This window comes from Rhipicephalus microplus, chromosome 4, assembly GCF_043290135.1.
Source record: "Rhipicephalus microplus isolate Deutch F79 chromosome 4, USDA_Rmic, whole genome shotgun sequence".
NCBI classification, from domain to species: Eukaryota; Metazoa; Arthropoda; class Arachnida; order Ixodida; family Ixodidae; genus Rhipicephalus; species Rhipicephalus microplus.
The window spans coordinates 185,056,919-185,075,423 of record NC_134703.1 but is presented as its reverse complement, the minus strand read 5'-3'; the positions used below and the strand labels follow the sequence as shown (position 1 = coordinate 185,075,423).

Below are 18,505 nucleotides of genomic sequence, written 5' to 3'. Positions count from 1 at the left end.
GTGGTTCTCATTCAACTATAGGGTTAACATGAGCACCGACAATGAATGCTTGCATAAAAGCGGAACATTTAGGCTTCCCTACGGGAGCCACGCTCACAACTACAAATGAATATGCGAACAGTCCGATTATTTGTATTTCAAAATAGGATGTGTGTGCTGTTGGGACCGGGATTTGCAGAGACCGGAGATCCGACGTGAAGTTGTCGAGGCAGGAGGGAATAAGACTTAAAGAAGGTTTATTTAAATTATATACAAGGTGAGCTCTCGTACATGACGAGCTCTTCCTTGCATTGCGAGCTTTCGAATCTGGTGTTTCTCTACATGGTTCTCCTTCGACTGAGCCGGGTGGCTCACTATAATGGCTATGTTCTCTCCAGATCCCTAGATCGAGGAACACGTGCAGATGGTACTGTCCAAATCATAAATCCCACACAACTGGCGAGGGGGACGAGCATGCAAGACCCACGTGAACATTTAATATTCAGGCGTGTTCACTGTTTTCTAGGGTGGCGCCATCGGGGCTCTTCCTCGTCTTGTGTGTGCCGCTGGTCGTGGGTCCCAAGCTGATGGCACCATACATTAAAGGGTCTGCTGAACCGCTCGCTTAATTACCAGGGTGATTTGCGGCGCCTGCCACGATCTCTTCCCAGGAAGATGCTGCGTTTTTGTATTCACTCGAACGGCTTACGGCGTCGTGGTGATACGACGTCTCACCTTCCGGCTAGGAGGGACAATGCCTGGCGGTCACAGGCAGCCGGTCGGTCAGTTACTTGTTTGAGGATCTAAAGAGCACTCCTTCCTCGTCACCTCTGGTGCCAGTCACAACAGCTCGTCTGCCAGCGGGAGGTTCCCTGAAGTGTCGTGATGTGTTGCCGTTTCCAGGCCACTGGCGACGACGCCCAACCAAAGACTCTTTCTCGCTCGTTCCTTGTGGCTAGCATCTGGGAAAAGCATTCATACACACCACCACAGGCACGGGAGAGCACCCTGCCTGCACTGAGACACATCAAGTCCTGAAAATTGTCCAAAACAAGCTTCCTTAAGTAGTATTACGAAGCACAAAGCAGCAGTTGGAACGTATATCTGAGCTTCACGAAAACTCAATGCCAATGCCAATTCGAGAATTATCTTCCCATTAAACTGCTTTCAAGAGAATTAACTGCCAAGCGATGCGTTCCCCGTGCCATACACGTGTGCAAGGGTGAGTAATCCGCTGTAAACTAGCAGGCATCATACTCATAAAATAAAGCCGTTTGCTTCACGCTATTTTTTAGTTCCCAAAGTTCGGGCCGCCAAAGCACGTCATCAGTTCCCTCAGAGCCGACAAAGACACAACTGTCATGCTGCTCCTGCATCAGGAATATCCACAATATACGTCCGCAAGCGCGCGTGCTTCTGTGTGGATAAACTACTATTTTACTTCCGCTTGCGGTTAATACACTCAGAAAGCATGCACATGAACTCACGAACTAGTTTTTCTTCCACACCGGACACATGCGAATAAAACATTGAATGAACAAAAGAAACTTTGGCTTAATCTCTGAAAAAACTCGTAAGAAATATTTTTGCGTCGCTGTGCTCAGTCGTACTTAGTTCATAACATCGCCCCTGCTCATATACAGGTGTCTACCATGACGCAAGCTACTATGCGTGTCGTTTATGTAATCGCACAGCGCTTACGTAAGAGAAACGTACAACGTCCAAGAAGTGAACAGAACCAAGACTGGCTTATCTAAACACAATCTACTATCCGACATACTTAAATAACGCATTCTAAAAACCCAAAAAACTGTCAAATTCAAACTTCAAAACAAAACGAATTTACTAATGAACATCGTCAAAAGCCTTGGCAGTCTACTCCCTTTTCAGCCAAGCGCGCGGTGTTGCGTCCTGTTGGTCTTTCTTGGCGAACGGGAAATGAAACAATGGCAAAACCCATTCGCTTCGCCTCCAACTCCTCAAAGCTCCTCGCTGGCAACCAGAGATCTTACTCTCACGCAGATACTATTAGCGAGCCACGGACCTCATACTCCCCCGGCCCATCAAACATGCTGTCCATAGAGCGACAAAAGGCTGACCGTCCCCTTCCTTCCAAGGAGCTCATCTCTTAAGCCCTGCGACTCGCTCTAATGCGTGTCACTATCCTTCCGATAGAAATATATAAGACGCATATAGGCTACCAAAATGATAGAGCGCTAACAAAAACAAAGTTCAAACTAGTTATGTACAAAATCACCAAAGTAAACAGACAAAACATTACTTTTAGCAGTCCTGAGTCAATTATTTTGAGAAGCTAACAGCTGTTCTCAACAAATTTGAGTCGAACTCGTGGTGGTCGCGCCCGGAAGACTTTTTTCGTCAAGCGGGGTGTACAACAGTCGTAAAGGTAAATACTTTGTTACCGAACCCTGCGACATTCCTCGAAACAGACTTGCTGTCGTTTCGTGACATGAGTGTATACACTCATGTCGTGACCACATGAGTGTATACATTTGAGCCTCGCTTCTGCTAATAAGCAGTTGGTAGTCTAGCTGCTTGCCTCGTTTTTCTTAGTTTCCTGCGTGCGTAGTTTTTGGCTGGACATAATTATTCTATTGTTACGTTCTGTACTTATCACAGATCGGCGAGAAAGGAAGCGGAAACGCGCTCATAGAGCAATCATTCTCACGCAATTTTAGTAGGCTTAGCCTTGTAGAATTTATGATACCGCAAAACGCATTGGCTCTGTGTCCTACTGGGATAAATACAAGGTCTGCTTACAAGACTATTGTAAAACCTCAGAGACAGCTAAGAAGAAATATTATTCGCAGGACTTGCCGTCACTTCTCAAAAATAACCCCAAAAAGTTCTGGCAAATAATTTCACCCTACAACAAGTCTCCTAATCGCATTACATGACACGATAGTGAACTAACTCCGCTTTCTGATGAAGCTTCCGCTATTGCTTTCAATGAGTACTTCGCGTCTGTTTTTGCACAGGAATATTGTTCCAATGTGCCATTTGTTCCAGATCACCCTATCGCTTTCATGGCCCCAGTAATTGTCACTGCTGAAGGTATAGCCCAACTCATCACGAATCTTAAGGTTTCTACTTCATCAGGTATTGATAACATTAACTCTAAAATACTGAAGAACACCTCAGATATTTCCAGCCGCTTCCTCTGTCTCCTATTTAACCAGTCGCTATCATCAGGCGAACTGCCCAAGGATTGGAAGCATGGTAAGGTGATTCCCGTATTTAAATCCGGTGACAGGCACTTGCCCCGTAATTATCGACCCATTTCACTTACATGCATCTCTTGCAAACTACTGGAACATATTGTGGCTTCTGATATCTACGATCACCTTGAATAGCACAACTTCTTCTTCTCCCATCAGCATGGCTTTAGAAAAGGCTACTCATGTGACACCCAGTTATTCGAATTCACGACAGACCTTCACTTTATTATGAACGCTTACGAACAAACCGATTGCCTCTTCCTTGATTTCGCCAAGGCATTCGATACTGTCTCTTATTGTCGTTTAATGTCTAAATTGGTCACACTCCGTATTATTCATTAATCCTGTCTTGGCTACAAAGCTTCCTCTCTTCGCGTGAGCAACTTACGGTGATCAACGACATTTCATCTAACCTTTGCGACGTCACATCCGGTGTTCCCCAAGGCAGTGTAATAGGTCCGTTACTTTTTCTAATATACATTAATGATTTGCCCAATAACCTTTGATCCACAGTTAGGTTGTTCGCTGACGATTGCGCCATATACCGCCACATTATATGTTTTATTGATCATTCCGCTCTCCAAAATGACCTTGACCTAACCTTCCGGTGGTGCGAAATTTGGCAGATGCCCCTTAACGCCTCTAAATGCATGTTAATCTCGTTCACTCGAAAGCATAACAATTCAGCATTTCACTATAAGCTTAATAACGCCGTTGTGTCAGCTACACCATCTTACAAATATTTAGGCGTTCACCTCACATCGGATCTATGCTGGAGTACGCATATAGCAGCTGTCTCATCGAAAGCATCTCAATCTCTCGGATATCTCCGCAAAAACTTGCGCAACGCTCCTTCTTACGTACGTGCATTATCATATATTACTTATGTTCGCCCACAGCTAGAGTATGCATCATCCACATGGTCACCAAATCAAGATTACTTGGTACGTATGTTGGAAGCCGTCCAGAATAGGGCAGCGAGATTCATCTCCGGAAACTACGACTATCATTCAAGTATTACCCTAATAAAACGAGACCTTGAATTTCAGTCACTAGAAATACGCCGCAACATTGCTCTTTTATGTCTGTTTCATAGGTACATTTATAGTAACGAAATTCACTGTTTGCCACTTTATTCTCCTGCGCGCACTTCCCAGCGCATTCACAATGCCCGTAGTTTTTATGCGCATTCATGGTCACACGCAGGCATTTAACTTATCATCACTACCTCGAGCCATTGCATAATGGAACAATCTTCTGGATCATGTTGTATCCATTTGTAACCATGAAAGTTTTCGTGACAACCTGATTTCGTGTCACTCTATTATTGTATAACGCTGTTGCACCTTTATTTTTGTAATCTTTTATATATGTATATATTTTGTCGTATGCTTTTCTCCTTTATATTATTTCGTTTGTATACTGATGCCCTCCTTGCTCAATACCGTTCAGTAGGCCTATAAGGTATTTTAAATAAATAAATAAATAGAATTCGCGTTCTGCCACGTTTTTTTCTCTGCCTGAAAGATTCTACGTTTATGGCTCACTGTGTAGCTTGTCCCGTAACTGAAATCAGTGCTGTGTATTGCAGCCTGAGTGATAACATACCATAGCTCTGGAAAACCTGCTGTCACACGTGTCATCCTAGCGGCCAATCAGTGGCTCGACAACCCATTTGGGTGAAAGGTGGCTATGAAGCCATGTGTGGCCCGCATTTTTCGGGAAATGTTCTTTTTGTGGTAAGCAGGTGTCAGTCGCTGGTTCGCTGATGTCCGGAACTCGCGCCTCCGGCACCCCTCATAATTGGAGCCAATGTCAGGAGTATAGTGACACCACATAGTCTATTCCTTGTAGCTAGTTGCAAAGCGCAGTATATGTGTCCCACTGAACAGAATGGGAATGTGCACTGCATCACCAGCGTATTTCCTAAAAAGTACTTACACTGTTTTGTTGAACTCGCTGCCGAAGGCGTATGTGGACATATATTCTAAGTAGTTTTCTTCGTAGTTCGCCCGAAGCGTCCTTGAAGCATCTGAAGTAACATCATATGGTATATCTTCATTCTCTAGAAGACGCTTGAAGACCAGTGAATCATTGCTCGTGGTGTCCTCTCTAATGAATATCTTTTTAGACAGTTTCTTATCTGTCATAGCGAACATGGTGCTTAAGTTGATGTACCTGCAATAAAACAAGGAGGTCATCAATGTATATAAAACTGAAAACAATGAGGCGTGGTGTGTGGACATATGATGCACTACTGAAGCAAAGTTCTTCTTGTGGGTAGGGGTACGAGCAAAAAATTAGCCCCTTTATTGCGAAACCTCGACATTTCACGGATTTTCGGTTTTCATCTTTGCTTTCTTCATTTCAGTCATTTTCTGTATGAAGTCTAATTTTACATCACCCCACACATCATGAGTTCTACTCGCGAAAAAATGCTCACACGTGCTGGGGAAAACGCAGCTTAGGAGAAGTGACATAAGCCGGCCGTCTCCGTCGCACAGTATGCACATTCGAGAATATCGCGCGCACGTGATGGTTGCGATCATCTGATCAATTAGCAGAAAAGTAACACTACAGCTTTCCGCAAGAAGCATCAAGGGCCGTCATGGGAGTGACCTCGTGTCATGATTATCAAGGGGGTATTGCAAAAAAATTGATTTGAGAGAAACTTGGCAGGGGTGTGGCAAAACAAGCACTATTTATAATACCGAAACCAAAAAAATTTCAAAACTCAATTGCAAAATAAACACTCGCAGGCACTGAAACTTACCTCAATTTTAATACGTGAGCATGGTGAAACCAAAAGTGACAGTAGCCCAGTCTAAATTCGTTTCTAGGCCTAGCCACTAGCACTAAGTCAACATGGCGTCTACACAATTGAACGTCTTTACAGTTCGTCACGTTGCCACGTCGACTCGGTGCTCTTTGCTGTGTTGATGATAGGTCGATTCCTCCGTCGACGTTGACCACAAGTTCCTACTGTCATGGTTATTTTCCGCCGAACGAGCCGCTGGAACTCATTGCCGGTGTGTTCTGGCCTTCGTCGCCTTGTTCGGCTCAGTTCGCATACACATAACTTGCCAATAGCGTCTCGTCTGTGATGCGACCGCATTCTTTCTGGTTGGAAGAGGGAGAGCTGTAGTTCTAAAAAATGTGGCCGAAGGTCACGCCAAGTCAGGGCTGCCTTTAGAACTGGTTTTTTTTACTGCTTCTGTCACCGTAGCGATGCTGACCTTCCTGCACTTCGCAGCTTGAAGCCCCAACGCACGGTAACCTATCATCACTTCGAGATTTTCCATAACGGCTCTGGTTGTGCGCTGCGAGCGTTTCTTCGACCAATCTCGTAAGTGAACGTGGCGAGTCAGTGAACCATCTGGTCTCGCCGCTTTCGCAATCCAGCACCCGGCACGTGCCTCATGCCCTCCTACTCATGATATTGGCGCTCTTTTAAAAAGGTTTGTTTTTCTCAAAGAAACTGCTTTCATCTCGTCAGGGATGAAGTATTCTCTTTTCTTGCTAAGGCCATTACTTATCACTCGTGCACAGGCTATCAGGTCCACTTCTATCGTGGCACAAGTTTGATTGACACACCACATTATTATCACACGTTTCACTAATTCACTGCACCACACATCGGAAGTACACCCTGAATGTTCTCATAGTTATTTGTGCTGTACACATTAGTCCATCATCTATACATATATTTCCAACTTTATGAGAACACTTGACTCGGCATTTTCGCACATCTTTTCACAAACTGGTTAATGTCGTTGTGAATTCCCGGCCAAAACACATCTCTGGTACGCTCCATGCATAGGCTCTTAGGGACCCTACTGCCGATTACATAGACTGTTTTAAAATGGCCAATCTGTAACTTGCTGGCACCATCTGTCGATTGTCTAATACTTCAAAAATCCAAGCCTTCCGGAATATTAAATCCTCATTCGATTCACAGGATACTTTATGTCTGCACTCTTCTCTTATTGGCTTGCCTTCAATTCAGTTTATTGTATACCTAAGCGTTGAATTCTTTCCTTGCTCTTTTGCGAGCTCCTCTAATGTACACCTACGCACTCAAAGATTGGCACCTTCCCCTCTGTCTGTCTTTTACTTCCGTCTTTACTCTCTATATCCTCCAAGTTACCAGGGCACCTATTTGTCTTCTCCTTTTTGTGCCCTGTTACGCTTGCTTGGCATCGAAAATTTTGCCCATTGAGTCATCAACCCTACTGACTCCTGGTCTATTCACTTGAATGATGTCGTAAAGTTGGTCCTCCATACAGTTGGCCTGGATTTTGTCGATGAAATCTTGGCTTCTGGCAACCTAATCTTTGTTCTGTCGACGAAAATCACCATTACCAGTTTTACTGTAAAATTTTTTTTATTCACTAGGCTTTTTTTATTATCACAGTATCAGATTCAGAATATCTCAACTCCGACAGTGGTTTGACGTTTGTCATTTCTTCCACTCATATCACATCCTCTGCGTGTCACCACGCTTAACACTATGCTCACCATTTCGGTCTTTTTTATTCTTTCTTTATTTATTTATCGGAACTGCAGGCCAATATACTGGCCCATGCAGGAGGGGCAAATACAATAATACAGTGACAAGGCATTCACAAAAAGACTAACAATGCAAGAAGGAAAACGTACAGTGCAAGACATGCAAGACGCATGGGATTCACGACACAGTTGCAAGAAATGTTTAAACACTGATCTTATTTAAACTAAATATTAAAAGAAGTGGTTTTCCAATTCTTTTGTAAAGGTTTCCGATTTTACGACGTGAACAGGTAAAGAGTTCGAATCTTTTACGGTGCGCGGAAAAAAACTGTTCATGTGAGATTTCGTTTTGACAAATATAGGCGTGAGAGAAAAGCTGTGTCTGTGTCTAGTCAACCGTGTGTTTAGGGGCACTGAAAATGAGGCTTCTGAAGGCCAATTTTCCCTGTTTGTATGTTCTGCAGGAACTGTAGGCGACTAAGTTTACGGCAATCTTCTAGTGAACTTATTTTATTAGTAAGCATTAGAAGTGAAGGTAAATGTTCCCTTTTTTTCCAAAAATAATTGTAAAAGGCTTCCTCTACACACGCTTCAAATCATGATGATCCCATACAACCGCTGCATATTCAAATTTTGAGCGCACGATTGCGTTGTATGCCAAAAGCTATGTACTCGCCGGAGCTTTGCTAAGCGTTCTTTTCAAAAAACCACAATTTGCGCGAGGCTGAAGAGCATGTAAGAGATATATCTGACCAAGTAAGTTTGTTAATAAACGGGACGCCTAAGTATCTATACTGGTCAACCTTGGTTATTATGGTGGCGTTCAGAACGTAAGAAAGTATGCTAAGTTCGTTTTTTCTTGTTACTCGCATCAAAACTGTTTTTGTAAATTCATTTGCATTCCCCAAAGTCTACACCACTCTGAAATAGCTGTGACTGATCTGCAAGCTTTGGTGATCATTGTGCGAGGTAATTTCTTTAAATATGACACAGTCATTTGCAAATAAATTTACATGCGCGTCACAAGGGAGTTTCCCGACATATCATTTATATAGATCAGGAATAGGAGTGGTCCCAGTACGCTGCCTTGCCGCACGCCCGAGGTTACACGGCGCGCAATAAACGAGCATTGCTTAATTTCTACGAACTGTTGCCTGTCCCGTAGGTATGCCTGGATCTATGATATAATGTTTGAAGGGAGACTAATGCAGTTCAGCTTGTAAATTAATTTTCCGTGAGGCACCCTATCGAAGGCTTTACTGAAATCGAAAAATAACATGTCAACTTGTCCGGACGAGTCAAGTACCTCAGCGATATCATGAACAACTGACACAAGGTGAGATGTAGTCAATAACCCCTTTCGAAATCCATGCTGTTGTTGAGAGAGGAGCTTGTGATCACTCAAATACTGGCGAATAAAACCTGCTACAATGTGTCCTAATTATTTACTACAAGTAATTGTATCAGAAACTAGTTGATAATTAAAAACTGCAAGATAGTCTACCTTTTTATAAATTGGGACAACTCTGGCTTTGTGCCAGTCGGGTGGAATATTTTTTGCGCGTAAAAAAAGCTTGAAAAATTCTCTTAAAAAGACACAATTCTCTTCCGCGTAACGTCATAAAAACATTCGGTATCCGGTCAGGGCCTGAAGATTTACGTACATCAAGATCAAGAAGCATTTCCAAAACACCTTCTCGAGGAATCGTAATCTTGTTCACTACAGGTCTTGCCTTGCTTAGTTCATAACAGTCTAATTCAGAAAACACACTCTGGAAGTAATCATTGAAATTTTCTGCAATACCTGGGGGTCTTCTAAAATTTTACCATTATTGTTTACTTTTTGTGCGGCTTTTTTTGACTTGCCTAGGTAGTGCCAAAACTTTTGGGGAGAGTTTGTAATAAAATCAGGAAGGCTATGATTGAAAAATCTATCTCGTGCCTTTTCCACTTTAGCCACCAAATTAGTTTTCAATACTATGACCACTGGACTCTTGTATTTATTTTTCTTTTCTATTCGCTTGAGTCTGCGCCTAGTTTGGATAATGTCCCTGCTTAACCAAGAGTTGGACAAGGGTTTCTTAACGCTCTTAAAAGAAATGAATTTGTCAATACAATAAGTAATGGTGCCCGTAAACACTTGCCAAGAAAGCTCTACATCGCTGTCAACAATATTTAGGTGCAAGTCTAAATAATCAATATTATATTCATCATCCGCTTTATGATAATCTCTAAATTCCAATTTTTCACAGGATAACCGTACATTACTCACACTCATTGACACCGTGAAGGAAAACAACTGATGATCAGAAATGCCATTCTCAATCTTAACAACTCCTTTGCTGAAAACGTCACTAACAAATAACAAGCCGAGAATATTGCCACCCCGGGTAGGTGCATGTACAACTTGATGGAGATTCATGTTTAGCAGAATATCAATAAGTAAGTCACAGGACAGGCTATGTCCGTATCTTTAATAATACTGATATATTTGTGGAAGATTAAAATCGCCAGTAATTATGTTTTTCCCTTACACTTAAAAATGTGATTGTATAAATTCTGTATGTACTGATCATCAGCATTAGAGGCTCGATACACAGAACATAATATGAATTTTATGCTCCGAACAGTGACACTCAGAAATAAACTTTCATGTTTGTCAATCTGACCTAGTACTCTTACATCAACACTGTTTTTTTTTGCCATGACTGCAACATTACCACCTCGAGAACATCTATCTTTTCTAAGCAATTGATGGTTCGGTGAAAGAATTTCATCATCAAGCACCCCGTCGTGCAACCAAGTTTCACAAATAACGCACACTTGAGGATCGTATGCCAGCAAGGTATCATGCAGTTGTTCTATTTTGTTGACAATACCTTGGGCATATAGCGAAAGCAGTCGCAACTGCCGATACTGTAACTGCTATTTTGTATGTCGCCTTCATTTCTCAGAGTTTTCCGTTTTCTTTGGAATTTCTTTAGGTATATTGTGTGCGTCATCCCAAAAGTAGAGAGCGCCGTCAATGCGAATCTTATCATGATCAAGCTTGACTTTCTTACCGCTTGCTCTTTTATTTTGTGTACTGCTCCACAGAAGTCAGCGCCTGCGCAATGTGTCTGCAAAGTAGTCATTTTGCAATGATATGCCTGTTCCCTTTATCTTGCATGCGTTCTTTAGCAGTGCTTCTTTTTCAGAGTAACTCTGAATGAGCGCATTGACCGGCCTTTCAGAGTGTGCTTTTTTCAAGTCGGTGAATTCGCGCCACAGTTGTACAATTTATCTCTAGTTTGTCACGAAAGACGCCGTCAACAACCTTATCCCATAGCTTCACCTCAGTTTCATTCGGCTCGTCCGGAATTCCAAAAATTTCAAATTCGAACGGCGACAGCGGTTTTCTAGATCGACTAGTTTTTCCTGCAGAAATTCGAGTAATTTTTGCGGACCTTAGCGCACATGAACTCACTTCGCCTGATGTAGACCTATATTCATCGACCCTCCGTTCTTTTTACCCACATAGCTGGTAAACTACAGCTGTTACCTAATGACAGCCAATTGCTCGGCAATGCATGGCTATACGGCAATCGGTGGTGGTGGTGGCACTACAGCCAGTACCTGATCACATCCGCTCCGTGTTACAGGCACATTGAAAGCGCCGGTGCTGCTTTCCCTGCTCGTCGAGGTAGACCGCTGGTTTTCCCGGTCCCTTCGGTGTCGCCTATCGTCAAGCGGAACCGTCATCGCTTGAAGTTTCAACTGCCCACTCATGCGCACATAGACTGTCGCTGTTCCATATCTACGTACCGCAGCAAACTATGCTGTTCACCTGATGCAACTACTGGACACGTGTCTGCAGCTACGTTTATAAATCGGCGCACTTCACTCAGGCGGAAATCGGTGGTGGTGGCGGCATTACAGCCGGTACCTGATCGCATCCTCTCCGTGTTACAGGTTAGAGGTTTACTGTCTTTACTTCTACGGTTGTTTTTGATGCTGTCCCGCTGTCACCGCTGCCACCACTATTGTTCCAGTGCATTATACTAGTGTACCGTGTACTGGAGCCGTGTGCTAGAATGTACCGCATTAGCGCTACTGCACTGTCACCATAACAAAAAAATACGTAAGACTTCTTCAGGATTTCAAGGAAGACTGCAAAACAGAATTTCGATCGTTTGAAGAAGCTATGGAAAGAAACATGCACACAGAGGAACGCAAAGTTCACGGGCAGCTGGAGGAAATAAAGAAAAGCATGAAATTACTCAGTAAGAGCTTCGAGGAATCCAACCGTCTGCTTTCAACCGCTGTAAATGAAAACAAAGCTTTAATAAAACAGAACGAGAAACTTCACCAGAGCGTAAACCTTCTTGAGAAAAATCTTGGTGAATGCCAAGCAAACCTGGTCAAAGCCGAACAATATTCAAGAAACAGGAATTTGGAAATCAAGGGCGTTTTGCAAAGTCCCAATGAAAGCATTCCAGATGTCCTGAAGAAACTGGGTGTGCTGTTGGCGAAGCTATCAGAAGTGCTGATATACAAGTGTGCCACAGAGTAAACACCAGAGACAAAAAGAACACTAACATCATCGTACAATTTCAAAGGCGGAGCAAGCGCGACCAAGTGCTAGAAAAAGCACGAAAGAAACGATTAACAAATAATCATCTTCGTCTGACATCATCAGAAGAATCCCCAGAAGACCCCCCTATTTTCAGTAATGAGCACCTCTGCCCACATCTCAACAAACTCTTGGGAAAGACGACTGTGCGCAGGCGTGAATGTGGGTGGAAATACGCGTGGTCCAAAAACGGATCCATTTACGCTCGTCGAACTGACACATCACCTGTCCTGCTAGTTTAGCGCGAAAGCAATCTTGACAAGATCACCGCGTGAAATCTCGTGACGTTCTAGCCATCACTGCTGCGTCCGAACAATGGCGAACATTGCAATTCTCCCAGCGCACATTGCGCAAAAACAGTGATGAAAACCAGCAAATCGGTTAAACTTCTGCATATTAACGCCAGATCAATCAGATAAAGAAGTGATCACACATTTACATTCATCTATTCTTGTAATACAGCGTTCACTGTAATATGTTTACCGAAACATGGTACGATGATGACACTGAGCATCTTGTGATGCCCGGGTACAACCACTTCTTCCTAAATCGTAAAGAAAGTAGAGGAGATGGTGTGGCCTTGCAAACTAATTTTTCTGGATTTCAGTTGATTGATGACTACGCTGTTGCCACGAAAGACTACGAGATTTTTGGCGTTAGGAAAGACTCCGAAATGTTTGGGACTATTTATCGACAACCACATGGTAGCATACGCGGGTTTCTTGTTTTTTTAGACAAACTGCTCTCATTTGCGAGCAACAATGCATATATCCTAACTATAGGTGGTGATTTGAATATTGATGTATTGAAAGATTCAGCGCCTGCTGTGCACCTGTAAATCACACTGCAATGTAATGGGTTTCGCAATGAAATCACTACGCCAACCCGTGTTATCACTACATCCACAACTTTGCTTGACCGCTTCATCACAAACACAACTGCTGAAAATGTAATTTCCCGCGTCATAATCTTCGATTTGAGCGATCATCTGCCTATCATGCTAATACTTGAACAGCAATCAACGCCCTAAAAAACGAAATGAAATGAAAACGTACCGAGACATAACAACACGAACACCTGAAGATTTTGGGGAAAGACTTTTGCTCATTAATTGGAGTGAGGTAACGACCCTTACAGATGTGAATAATGCGTACGGTAATTTTCTACACATATTTAAACAGTGTTATTACGCTTCTTTCCCAGTTAAAGCATACCACGGGTGCAAGAGGGCTCGAACACCGTGGGTCACTCGAGACTTGCTAAAATTAATCAACGTGAAAAAAATGGCAGCATATCCACGGAGTGAATGATGGAGAGTGGGGCGAAGAATTCGTCCGTGAATTTGTTCTTGCTTCCGTCTGTCCTTGCGTCCGTCAGTGTGACCGTCCATGCGTCCATCAGCCCGTGCGTGCATCTGTTCGTGCGTCCGTCTCTGTGTTCGTCCATGCAGCCGCCCCTGCGTCCGTTCATGCGTCCATCCATGCATCTGTCAATGTGTCCGTTCGTCCATCTATTCAACACTCCAAGTGCCACCATCTCGCATGTTTTCATTATATATTCTCCATATAGAAGCACCGCCATCCAGCGGACATTCCAAGGACTAAACAAGAGGTGGCACACGCACACTTTCTTACGGCTTGCGCTTCGGGTCCTACTTCCCATTTTTAACCACCTAGAGTTCATTCATGGTATATACAAGTTCATTGTATTCATGGCACTGCGGCCCAACGCTCGCTAAACCTTTCTAAAGCTAAAGAAGTTACACCCAGCGAGTATAACGTAGCAACCCTTTCTTTTCAGATAGTGCTCAACGTACATGCCAATGGCTGCTAATGGTAATCGCAGCCTGCGCGTTAAATAAAAGCCAAATGCTCCTGTCTCTCATTCCCCATTAGCAGCCATTGACATGTACATTGAGCACTATTTTTATTGTTCAACAACGCACACAAGAAGTCTCTCACCGGCACCACCTTGGAGGTCAAAATGTTATACTTGTCACATACTACGGGGGACCAACGGGTGCCGCTATTAGGAGCTTTGCCCCTAAAACAGGATGTTTGAGGCTTTCTGCAAGACAGACAACAGCGAAACGCTGCAGGAATATAAATGTTTCAGAAACAAATTGAACAAAGCCATTTCGAAAGCAAAGGAAGAATCTTTTAGAACAATTTTCGACAATGACTGCCTACGAAAGAGTGACGTAGTCCGGAAAAAAATAATCTCTTGAATAGAAAGCCAGTATCAGACGCCGTTGACTGTATGGTGGTTGATAATGTGTTACTAAGCGGGGAAACACTCGCGAACAGTTTCAGTGAGTTTTTTGTCCGGATAGGAAACACCGATACTTCCCCGTTTACTTCTGTGGATGTTCCACGGTTATCACGGCCATTCTTTTTTTAGCCTACTTCTGTTTCTGAGGTGATTACTCTTTTTTCCGGCCTTCGGATTAGTCGTAGCCCCGATGCAGACGGAATAGTAATTAAACCCGTTAAGTACGTACTAGATTTGATCGCCCCTGTCATCGCACACATATTTAACAAAGCTATCTCATGTGGCGCCTTTCCAAGTGCATGCGAGTAGCTAGAGTGACAGTAATTCATAAAGGAGTCGACAAAAATAGCTTTTCCAACTACCCTCCAGTCTCGATGATGCCAGTTTTTTTCGAAAGGTTTTAAGAAAATTATTATTACCTGCGTCGAGAGCTTTAGTAGAAGATTTAATCTTTTAAGTACCTATCAATTCGGATTTAGAAAAAAATCGTTCCTCAGAGGAAGCTCTCTTGCTTCAAAAAGAGCTCATATTAGAAAACATGGAAAACAAAACATTCACAGTAGGACTATACCTCAGTTTTAGCAAAGCCTTCGATCGTGTCAATAATAATATTCTCTTACAGAAAATGGAATGCTATGAATTTCGAGGAACTGCATCACGACTTCTTCGCTCCTACCTAGACGAAAGACTTCAATTTACCAAAATAGGCACTCACAGATCACGTCTCAGGCGTTTCTCTTGTGGAGTACCACAAGGCAGTATTTTAGGGCCAATGCTTTTCCTCTTTTACAAAAATGATGTAATACAATTGAACACCACTTGTCAGTTCATCATTTTCGCCGATGATCGCACTGTCTTTTTAAAGGCCAGGAATTATGTAGCATTCAAGCTGAAACAAGTACGTTCTGTTCGAAGCTGAATGACTGGTGCAAGGCAAACAGCCTTGTATTGAATGAAGCCAAAACTGTGTTATATATCGTGCTCGCGGGGCGCTAGCTGTAGTACCTGAGGAGCTTGTCCTAGGTCCGTTCACTGTTGGCATTGAAAAATGCGTTAAAATACTTGGCATCATCTTCAACGAGCACATGTCATGGAATGACCAGGTAAACGCGGTTACGCTGAAATTGGCTAAGCCTGTAGGACTAATTAGCCGTCATCGACACATACTATCAGCTAAAATAAAGAGATTAAGATGCGCTTTTTAATTCCCACCTATGTTACTACTTCCTGGTATGGGGTGAAGCTACAGCCCTTAATATGTCAAAACTGAGCATGTTACAAAAGAAAATGGTTCGACTTATTTCAAATGCTCCCTTTCTAGAACACACCGCCACTCTTCTCAAACAGCATCAAACTTTGACAATATCGGATCTATATACTTACAAATTGCTGTGCTGCTACAAAAAGGCAGCACTAGAAAAATTGGACACACTTCTTACATGCCACACTCCAGGCCTTCGTTTCGTCGCGTCGCGCCAGCGATACCACGCCAGCCGCCGATATCCCAGCCATATACTTGCAGGCGTGCGGCGCGCTGTATTGCTTTGATGAATGCGTGTTTGAGCGCGTCTGGCGTCCCTCAATCACGAAAAGAGGCAGGCACAGTGCTGTCTGGGTAGAGCTCGGTAACGTGATGGGTGCCAAATGCAGCATGTTGCATTTCGCGCCGGATGCTGCCGGAACGCGCCGACAGACGGTCGTCGCGCTGATCACGCCTTGCGTCCGTTTTGCTAGCGCAACGTCGCTGCGCCCAGCGTGCGTGCTCGTCAACGTTAGTTCGGAGTATATTGGACCTTTCATGATGTGCTCTCGGCCGTTTCGCTAGCTCCACTTATGGCAGGTAAATTCAAGGACCGTTTCTGAATACGTACCACTTTCGAAAATTTTCTTCGTCATCTCAGCGCAGCTCTTGCAGTAGGTGGCTTGCATGACCGGCCAACACTCGCGAGCGGAGGGATGGTCACACCCACCACCGGCTTTTGTTTTTTGGGGGCTCCTGTACTGCCAGCGCTGACATCGTGGCTATAACCATTGCATAGCGCATCAGCGCCATGACAATATCTTATTTGCTTGAATCAAACTCCTTGTCGCTGCTGGGAATGCTGTGCGGTAACGAACAAAAACCATAAATGCGGCCCACTCGGCTCGCTCCGCTAATTTAGCTGGCAGCGATCAGCTTATCGCTGCCAGCTGGTCTCCAGAGTTATCGTTGACAACGACATCTGGACGTAACTCTCCGGTTTCGCGAGTTCCGCTCACTTGCATGCAGCCTCTGCGGGTATGAACATCAGTCGCTATTTGGCCGCCAGTCGCAAATGGTCGCGCGACTGCTGCTAGTCACCGGTGTGCACCAACCACAAGTATTTGGCCACAGCCGCCAACTACTCCCAATTCATCCTTGCCACCCCCAACCATAAGTGACTGGGCCGGAAAATGGAAAATTTATGGCAAAGACTCGCCACTTATTCTTACGATTACCTTGGGAGCGCTTGTAAAGAATTGGATTGAGAGAGGCTGGTGACCGGTGTGGCAAACAAACACCATCTATATTTTCAAAATAAAAAAAAGAAGTCAGAACATGCTCTAAAACACTCACAGACACTCGAAATTAACTCAATCACAACACGCGTACATGATGAAACCAAAACCAACCGTAGCCTAGTCTAAATCTGTTTCTACAACCAGCCGCTAGTACTGAGCCAATATGGAATCTCAACAACAGAACGTCGCGTTGCCGCGTCGACTCGGCGCCTTATTCTGTGTCGACGTTTAGTCGAGTCCTCCGTCGACGTTCACCGTGACTTCCTACTGTCATGATTTTTTTTCCGCCGACAGAGACGCTTGACCTCATTGCCAGTCATGCTCCAGTCTTTGTCATCTTCCACGGGTCAGTTAGACTTCAACTAATTGCTAAAAGGCGTCTAAACTATGGCCTGGGCCACAACAATTCTGGCTCTAAGAGGAGAGCTGTATTTACAGAAACTGCAGCGAGAGGTAGCGGCAAGTCCGGGCAGACTCACCCGAGCCTTCCGAGATCGACGGCCACTCACCGGGCCTCTTTGCCGACAACATCCAGAATCAGCTCATTATACTGCTTCCGTCACTGTAGCGACGCTGACCTTTTTGAACTTAGAAGTCCGAAGCCCCAACGTAGAGGAACCACTCATCTTTTGAGAGTTGCTATTACGGCACGGTTCTCGTGCCTCGGGGGAATCTTGCACATGAACGTGGTGTGTAAGCGCACCATAAGATATGCACAAAAACGAAGTGTTTGCAATGCTTTGCTAAGACAACATGGTACTGGCTCCTACCCATCACTGTGCGTTCTACACCTTATCGCCTTCGAGATAAGCTTGCGCGTCATCGTTCGTTTTCGAATATAACTGCCAGATAGCGCTAATGTCTCACCAACCTCGACGGTTCAATCGCTTCCGCTGCAGGCACCGAGGCACTTTAACGCAGCGCCTTCAGAATACAATTCACCAATTTTCTCACGCAGAACATCAAATAGGCGTTCTGTTCACTCTCTCCAAATGCAAGAATATCATCTTTCTATGATATTTGCAGTGAGACATGAAAATATGGGGTCATTATTTTTCTAAAGAGACACAGAATCTGCTTTTTGAATACGGACTGAATCTCAAGTGTTGATTGATAATTCTTCTTGACGCAGACCTGAACCTGTCACTCGCATGACGAAATATTACGTGATTTAGAAGCTATCTGCAAATGAGCAGCGTATTTTGAAGAAAGAAATACGTAGGGCGTACCAATGCAGGGAACTATTTTATGATAACTGTACAACTAAAGACACTGCTGTGTGGCAGTGTCAAACTTTTTGTAAGAATGGTCGGGAGAAAGCACTGTCTACTCACACATGGCTTAGCACAATTCA

General features: G+C 43.9%; 1 long non-coding RNA gene across 2 annotated transcripts; it reads right to left on the bottom strand.

Moving 5' to 3' along the window:
* Nucleotides 1-781: 781 nt before the first annotated feature.
* LOC142814080 (uncharacterized) lies at nucleotides 782-17,928 on the bottom strand. Of its 2 annotated transcripts, none has more exons than XR_012894800.1 (3): nucleotides 17,631-17,928; nucleotides 5,160-5,396; nucleotides 782-996 (listed from the first exon to the last, which is right to left on the bottom strand). It is a non-coding gene; the product is annotated as an uncharacterized LOC142814080 (long non-coding RNA). The 2 variants fall into 2 exon arrangements; XR_012894801.1 differs by having other exon boundaries at nucleotides 782-941.
* Between the last annotated feature and the right edge of the window lie 577 nt (nucleotides 17,929-18,505).